We start from the raw sequence: 8806 nt of genomic DNA, 5'->3' as shown, positions 1-8806 counted from the left end.
CTACGTGTGGGCTACTGAATCGAGCCCCCTGTCTACAGCGGTAACAGACACAGCATTAAGTAGGACAGGAGAAGACAGCGGCTTATTAAGGCATTATCGTGAGAAGCCAGTGATGGGGATGGGAGGCCCCAGCCGAAGCACAGTCCTGAGGGACAACTGAGACCTGTGGGACTCGCAGCACTGGTGTAATGGGTTTGCATGGCAAGGGGGATGGAAGGCGGGTATGGGGGTGTCTTCTGTGAGAAGCTGCCAGAACCTTCCCCCATGTCTGATAGAGCCAACGCCAGCCGGCTCCAAGGCAGACCTGACGCTGGTCAAGGCCAAGCCCATCAGCGATGGTGGCAGCGCCTCTGGGATAGGGTGCTTAAGAAGGGAAAACCACTGCAGCAGGACGGAAAGAGGAGTGAGACTAAGTGAGAGAAACAGCTCTGCAGACACCAAGGTCTGTGCAGAAGGAGGGGGAGGAGGTGCTCCAGGCAGAGATTGCCCCGCAGCCCCTGGAGAAGACTGTGGTGAGGCCCCTGCAGCCCATGGAGGTCCACAGTGGAGCAGATCTCCATGTGTAGCCCGTGGAAGGGACCCCACGCTGGAGCAGGGGGATGCCTGAAGGAAGCTGTGACCCCATGGGTAGCCCCACGCTGGAGCAGGCTCCTGCCAGGACCTGCAGACCCGTGGAGAGAGGAGCCCACGCCGGAGCAGGTTTGCTGGCAGGGCTTGTGACCCTGTGGGAGACCCACGCTGGAGCAGCCTGTTTTATTTCTCACTATGCTACTCCGATCTGATTGGTGACAGATTAAACTAATGTCCTCAAGTTCAGTCTGTTTTGCCCGTGATGGCAATTGGTGAGTGATGTATCCCCGTCCTCATCTTGACCCACGAGCCCTTCATCATATTTTTTTTTCCTCCCTTGTCCAGTTAAGGAAGGGGAGTGACAGAGCTGCTGTATCAGGCACCTGGTGTCCAGCCAGGCTACACCACGATGACCGGCCAGGCCGGGGCAGGGGATGGAGATCTATTCCCACCTCGCAGGTGCTCACTGGGAGCCGCTGAGCCCGGCAGTGGGAGCAGCAGGAGGTACAGGAGCAAAAGCAGAACCTCGAGGGGAGGGCAGGGCAGGGCAGGAGCGAACGGCGTTTCTTAGCTTGTGATTTATCTGCACACCCTCATCTGAGAGGTTTTTACTGCTGCTCTGGTTTCAGCTGGAACTTCAGCATGAGGACACGACATTTGACAGCAAAGGAGAAGCACTCTCAGCCTGTCTTCAAAAAACAGGTTGTTGGTTTTTGTTTTTAATAGGAGAGACGTGGTTGTCAAGGGAGGAGAGCCTCAACCTCCCGCCCTGATGGTGGCTTCAGAGGTCCTTTGCCCCAGGCAAACACCTCCAGGAGGAGAAACCTTCTCTCTCCAGGCAGAGCAAGCGGGACGAGGGCACCGCAGAGCCACCGAGATCCGCCTGTTGTGCCAGGCGGGTTCTCCACCGATGCTTGCGTGCGAGCCTCGCGTTTCCTGTGGGCTGTCACCCAGCCAAGTTCAGCTCTGGGTTGGTCTCTGGGGCAGCAGAAGCGTGCCAGACACACGCACGTTTCCACCTTGTGCTGTGCTTCTCTGGAGGTCAGCAGTCCTCCTGCCACCCACTTGGCTCCGGCGACCACTGAAGTGACGACGTCGCCCAAGTTTCCACTTAAATCCCACTAGAGATGGAAACCACACTCACACCCCCACCCAACGTCCCCTGCCCCGGACACAGGTGAGAAGACAAAGCCCATCTGCTTCATGCTCAGAAGAAAACAAATCTGGCGAGCGAGCTTCTCCCTGATTGCATTTTCTGAACTTTTAAAGCTCTCTGAGCCAAAACATGACATCATCCTGATGTAACACCATGCTCAAATAATCAGCGCAGAATAAAAATACAGAAACGAATGAAGAGATCGCTCTGAGAAATAACCTACAGCCAGTGAAATGAAAAAAAACCAGGACAGAGCAAGGTCTTTGTGGAAGCCCCGAGGCAGACAAAGAGCGGAGTACGGCGTTGGCGAGGGGGAAGCCACGGGAAGACAGCGTAACCGGAGGAGAGGAAGGGCTGCCCGGCGTGCCCAGCGCCAGGCCTGGAAGCGGGGATTTCGCAGCTGACCCCGTTGCTCGCTGGCAGCAAACGGGTATGAGGAGGAACGTGGGAGGTGGTGGCACAGCTGGGTCCGAGGCCAAAAAGGAGAAGCTGAGAGAAGACCCAGCGGAGGCGGCAGGATGGAAACAGAGACCAAGGCGCACACAACCTCATCTTTAATTTGGAGAACAGTGCCCAGCTGAGCCCAAGCTGGTCCTCACACAGAATGGTCGGGGTTGGAAGGGACCTCTGTGGGTCCCCCAGCCCAACCCCCTGCCCAAGCAGGGTCACCCAGAGCAGGCTGCACAGGACCTTGTCCAGGTGGGTCTGGAATATCTCCAGAGAAGGAGACTCCACAACCTCCCTGGGCAGCCTGGGCCAGGGCTCCGTCACCCTCAGAGGGAAGAAGTTCTTCCTCATGTTCAGCTGGAACTTCCTCTGCTTCAGTTTGTGCCCACTGCCCCTTGTCCTGTTGCTGGGCACCCATTTGTTGCATGACAGGAGTTAGCTCAAGAGTGCCTGGCACCAAATTTGAACCTGAACCAGCCTTAAATAAACAGCATTTACTGGCTCTAATCCCTGCTTTTTTAACCTGACCCTTTCCATCTCTTCTCCCCTTTCCTCAGCTGCACTTTGCTCTTTGGTTTTGCTGCAGTTCTCCAGCACTTCAAACAGCGTCTTCTACAAGCTGGGTGACCGCCATCTCTCTCCATTTGCCACCCTCTGTCCCTCAGCCCACAGCAGGCACAGAACAAGTAAGAAGGAAACCATCACCTACCTGGAAGGAGCTCTGCCAGAGGCGAAGGGGTGAGCTTTGCCGGACGCGGGGCCGTGGCGGGAGGTGCAGGAGAACAAGCCGGTGGCCGAGGGCAGCCCTGCAGCAGGGCACGGGCCCACCAACAGCCCCAGACCGGGTCCGGCCACGGGGCAGGCTCAGGATCCACCCAAGAGGTCTGGGCAGGGGAAGGAGACACCTGTGATGAGGGTCTGGGACCCACCTGGGAAGACCCACCCACTACCTAACTGGGATGAGGTCTCTCCATCAGCCCAACCGGGGAGGCTGGGCCGGCTCGTTAAGGCCTGTCCATGCTCCCAAGGCCCTAACGATGCCAGCTGGTCATATTTTGCATCAGCTCTGGCTTGTTTTTTCCCTCATCCTTTATCGAGAGAACACCCCGCTGGTGTGGTGTGGTGGATGGCTGCCCCGCCATCGCTCCCTCTCCCGCCCGCGGACTCTCACGTTTCCTTCCACCAAAGGCACGGCCAGCTGTAAAAATAATACCCTGGCGCGGGCGAGACAAATTCTGTGGAAGAACTGAGGGTGCTTCCCAGCTTTCAGGCGGCAGCAGGAGGAGCCCGGCGCGTCCCTCTGCCGAGACGGGGACGGGAGGAGCTCGCCGGCCACAGAATCACAGAATCACAGAATAGTAGGGGTTGGAAGGGACCTCTGTGGGTCATCTAGTCCAACCCCCCTGCCGAAGCAGGGTCACCTACAGCAGGCTGCACAGGATCTTGTCCAGGCGGGTCTGGAATATCTCCAGAGAAGGAGACTCCACAGCCTCCCTGGGCAGCCTGGGCCAGGGCTCCGTCACCCTCAGAGGGAAGAAGTTCTTCCTCGGGTTCAGACGGAACTTCCTGTGCCTCAGTTTGTGCCCATTGCCCCTTGTCCTGTCACTGGGCACCATTGAAAAGAGTCTGGCCCCATCCTCCTGACACCCACCCTTCAGATATTTGTAGGCATTTATAAGGTCCCCTCGCAGCCAAGGGGAAGCGAGCACACGGAACGCGTTACCCACCTCCGTCATGGGAGTAAGGATCTTTAAAGAGTTCGGAAGGAAACCAGATACGTTTCCAAACAAAGAAGCGCTGAGAAATTGGGGGTGAGGGACAATGCACGGCGGGGAGGGGAGAGGGCTCACACAGCCTTCCCGCTGCCTGGGCAAGCCCAAAGTCTGTTGAATATGGAAGTTGCCTAAAACCGGTTGAAGAAGTGCACCAGAGAGCTGGAAGATGAAACATTAAGGCATTAAAGAAGGGGTTTTTTTGGGGAAAAAAGGGCCCGAATAGCTGATTACACTCTCCAGGTGCTCGCGCTCTGGCCGTACACAGAATCACAGAATGGTTGGGATTGGAAGGGACCTCTGTGGGTCATCTAGTCCAACCAACTGAAGCAGAGGAAGTTCCGTCTGAAGATGAGGAAGAACTTCTTCCCTCTGAGGGTGATGGAGCCCTGGCCCAGGCTGCCCAGGGAGGCTGTGGAGTCTCCTTCTCTGGAGATATTCCTGACCCGCCTGGACAAGGTCCTGTGCAGCCTGCTCTGGGTGACCCTGCTTGGGCAGGGGGTTGGGCTGGGTGACCCACAGAGGGCCCTGCCAACCCCAACCATCCTGTGATTCTGTGAAAACACCATGGTTTAACTTTCAAACTACAAATGTGTAAAATAAGACTATTATAACGTAAGCATGATATTTTATTATGCAAATGACATTTTACTATGTATACTTCTATTTTTTCTAAGGAGTCCCTATACCAGTGCTTTAAAACCAAAATCAGATGGCAAGTAAGTTTCTGGAGCAGCAACCTCCACCTTTCCTCCGTCACGCCCGCCAGCGCTGTAGGGGTTAAAGCTTAGCTCTCTATCAGCCATCCCCATCCTCTGTCTCTGGAAAAAAACACACTTTGGAAGTCAATAAAAATGGCCATTTCAGATCAAGGAGAGGAGGTCCAAACCGAATACACTAATGGTTAAGATGCAGCCATTCTGTCCTTTGACCAAGTTGAACAATTTTTTTCAGCTTGTGCTTTTGTGCATTGTTTTATTGACCCGTTCAGACAACAGTGACCCTTTATGCTAGTCAAGGAGCGTATATCAATATGAAAAATAATGGGTTTATTATGTTCCATCTCTTGGGAAACAAGTTCCTGAGCACGAGACATTCCAGATAAATATCCGATCTGATGTGAAATACTATTTTATGGACCTTCAGGGTAAGCAGGGAAAGACAAATAAGAGAAATTATCCTGGAAGATAACCAGACTCTCTCATTAATTATTCTACTTTGCAAAAAAAGCTACGTGGACTTCAGACAGCATCTCTCACGGGATGAATACAAATATCTAGAACCATTTCTAACGCTCAGCGTTTCTTCAGACACAGCTTTCACATCTGGCTGCAGTTCTCTGGGTCTTCACTGTGAGACCTACGCTGTTTCAGCTCTAGGTAGGTAATCCTTCAGGTATGCTTTTAGCGTGCTCATTTGTTTGAGAGACAGCAATCAGTACGCTTTTCATGTGAGGAAATATATAAAAATGGATAAAAAATGAGAAAACCCTACAGAAACCGACGTTACAAACCCACCAGTCCAAGAAATCCCCCAAGCGAGCTCACGCCGACGGCACGAAGCTGCTAAAAGCCAGTCCACGGGCGGCATCTCCGCCGGCGGAGTTCTGCTGCCACCTCTTGTGGAGATGAACCGCAGGCACTCGTTCCATTTTGCAGGACGCATTTACCACTTCTCTTTCTCTTTTTTTTTTATTAACAGTATTTTCTTCCTCAGTATCTGCTACCGATGGCTGCTGGAGACAGCACACAGGCACAGGTATGAATACGGCTGGACGTACATATTGCTCTCTGACCCACTCCACCGCGGAGCGACGCGCAGGACTCGAAGGTCTCCAGCTGCCAGCTCGACGGCGGGGTCACAGCCTGAGCCCCGTTTCTCCACCCGGCTCCGCAGCCGAGGCACGGCAGCACGCTCTCCCTGCAGGAGGAGGTCAATGCTGGGGTCCACCAAACGGAGACGGCACTTGAGCCCTGGTGTGAACTCAGGACCGCGCCTTCAGGACACCTCCTCTTCCTCCTCACCAGCCCTTTACATATAGATCGTGCCTGATTCGAGCAGCCGCAGTTACCAGCCCTGAGCAGGAAGCGCGATCGCCCAAAGCTGCTTTTTTGTGAGCGCAGAATTTAGGCAACCTTATTCCAGGAGAGCGGCTGCGGGAGGCCCGGGTCAGCACACCTCTCCAGGCAGCCACGAGCAAAGCCAAGACACGCCGTGACGGTGCTTCCATCTCTCCACGAGCAGAGTAGCTCGGCACTGGCCGAGTTCCGCGGTTCTCAGCGCACCTTTCGGCACCTTCTGCTTTCCATCTAGCCTGGCATGACATACGCCCTCCTCTCCTTCACCTCTGCAGGAGCATCAGCTCAGGCAAGATCTAGGCATCCTCAGGTCGCTCAGCTGGGAAAGTGAGGCCACCTGCTCGCCCACCAGCAAGCGGCGTGCACCATGGCACTCCACCATCCTCTCGTCTTTACGGCTGCCAAGAAAGCCAACGGGATCCTGGGGTGCATCAAGAAGAGTGTGGCCAGCAGGTCGAGGGAGGTTCTCCTTCCCCTCTACACTGCCCTGGTGAGGCCTCATCTGGAGTACTGTGTCCAGTTCTGGGCTCCCCAGTTCAAGAAGGATGAAGAGCTACTGGAGAGAGTCCAGCGGAGGGCTACAAGGATGGTGAGGGGACTGGAGCATCTCCCCTACGAGGAGAGGTTGAGGGAACTGGGCTTGTTCAGCCTGGAGAAGAGAAGGCTGCGAGGGGACCTTAGAAATGCCTACAAATATCTGCAGGGTGGGTGTCAGGAGGATGGGGCCAAGCTCTTTTCAGTGGTGCCCAGCAACAGGACAAGGGGCAATGGGCACAAACTGAAGCACAGGAAGCTCCAGCTGAACAGGAGGAAGAACTTCTTCCCTCTGAGGGTGACGGAGCCCTGGCCCAGGCTGCCCAGGGAGGCTGTGGAGTCTCCTTCTCTGGAGATATTCCAGACCCGCCTGGACAAGATCCTGTGCAGCCTGCTCTGGGTGACCCTGCTTGGGCAGGGGGTTGGACTGGGTGACCTACAGAGGACCCTTCCAACCCCTACTATTCTGTGATTCTGTGATTCTGTCCAGTCCACGCCCGACTCCTCCTTCACTTCATGTTCCAGCCCCAGGAATGGCAGCACAAGCCGGGAGCGGTGCAGTACTCGGGAGTCACTCCAGCCAGCGAGCGGGATTTCCTCACAGCGGGAAAGGGCATCTCCTCCTGGAACCGCAGCTGTAGTCGAACCCGATCGCAGACGGCAGCGGTGCAGCCAAGGAGCCCGGCTCAGAGCGAGTGCCGCTACGTCTCCAGCAAAACGAGCATCAGAAGAACGGGGCATTTCATACTCTCTGCTGTGCCACAGGGGACACACTTTTAAATTTTTGAGTCAATAGATCCAGCCAGGACCTATTAAAGTCAGGGCTGCTTGCAGCATGGAGGCAGAGGAGAGTGATGGGCAACACGGACGGCACAGTACGCAGTAACGCGGTCATTCCCAGATTCCTTGGGCAGGTGGATGCACTCCCTTGCGTCCGGGGAGGGGACGCCGGAGCCCTGCAGAGACGGAAGCTGTACGACGATGTCCGTGTGACACCCGGGTTCAACACCCCCCGTTATTACGGGAGTTGCCCGCAGGGAAGAGGTTGGGTTCGCCGGCAGCCGCGAGCCTTCTCGTCACGTCAGCGGGTTTCTGGGGAAGGGGGCTGTTCTGGGGAGTAAGCTGGGATAAAGATCTGAGACGGCCTGCGGTCCTCGGCTCTGCAGATAAGCTGTCGCTAAGCAGGAGGAATTAGAAGCCCTGTCTGTCCAGGGAAGTGAGGTGACAGAGTAATGAGTCCCCTCCTCTTCCTCGGTACCACCCGAGCACACTGGGGCACTGCGTTCCCATCAGACCCTTCAGCGGCAATCCGCACGTCTCAGCTTCTGCCCTACTCCCGGCAACTCCTGCTGTCCTTCCAGCTATTCTGGCAGATGGAAGAAAGATCTGGCTTCCCAGTTACCCCACGACTAGCACAGACATTACTTGCACCGCAGTCCAAAAAAGCACGTTTAAACGGGGTTTTCGCCCAAATCCAGGAGCCATCAGAATATAAGACAGGCTTAACTGTTCTGAAGGAGCTTCGGTCAGAGTCCTGGGTCTATCACACAAGGTCACCCTCTTTCTCCCAAGAGATCTAAGTTTCAATCCAGAGACATTACCCTGACTTCAGATACAAGCCTGACCTTACCTTAAGTCAAATACTCTCAGCTTTGTCTTAAAAGTGACGGATTCCAACCAAAACGGCAGCCTGCCGAAACCTTCCGCGACCCCACCGCCGCACCCAGAGGCAGAGCACCGCTCGCTTCGCTGTTCTCAGCGATAAAGGACGCTACTTGCACACGGGTACTTTTTTTTTTTCTTTTTTTTATTGCTGTTAATTCAAGGAAAAAGGTTGCATAAAATCCAATCTCTTCTAGAAATATAAGTGACCTTTCCAGTACATTTCAAATATCAAAGTATATGGTAAACATACAAATAAAGAGAAGGTAACATACCTCCTATTTACAGTACAGTATTTTAAATCATAAAATAAGTTCCATAAAGTACAACTGGCAGGTAATTCACAATACAAGTCCATTGGTGGTTTAACACCCTCACTTCAACTCAAACGCAGTTCATTCATTTCAAGTGGTCCAAAAATACCCAGATCAAATAAAAATTTTAATCAAAATAATTTTCATTTACTACTTAAACTTTTTTTTTTTTTAAATTAAAGCTTTCATCTACCTCCCTCCCCATTCCCCCCCTCCAAGAAAAAAGTTTCAAAATGTACACTGGTGCTATAAATATAAATGCTACCTATGAAG

The sequence above is a fragment of the Opisthocomus hoazin genome, chromosome 3 (assembly GCF_030867145.1).
Source record: "Opisthocomus hoazin isolate bOpiHoa1 chromosome 3, bOpiHoa1.hap1, whole genome shotgun sequence".
NCBI lineage: Eukaryota > Metazoa > Chordata > Aves > Opisthocomiformes > Opisthocomidae > Opisthocomus > Opisthocomus hoazin.
The sequence above is the reverse complement of the archived record's forward strand: the minus strand, read 5'-3'. Positions refer to the sequence as shown.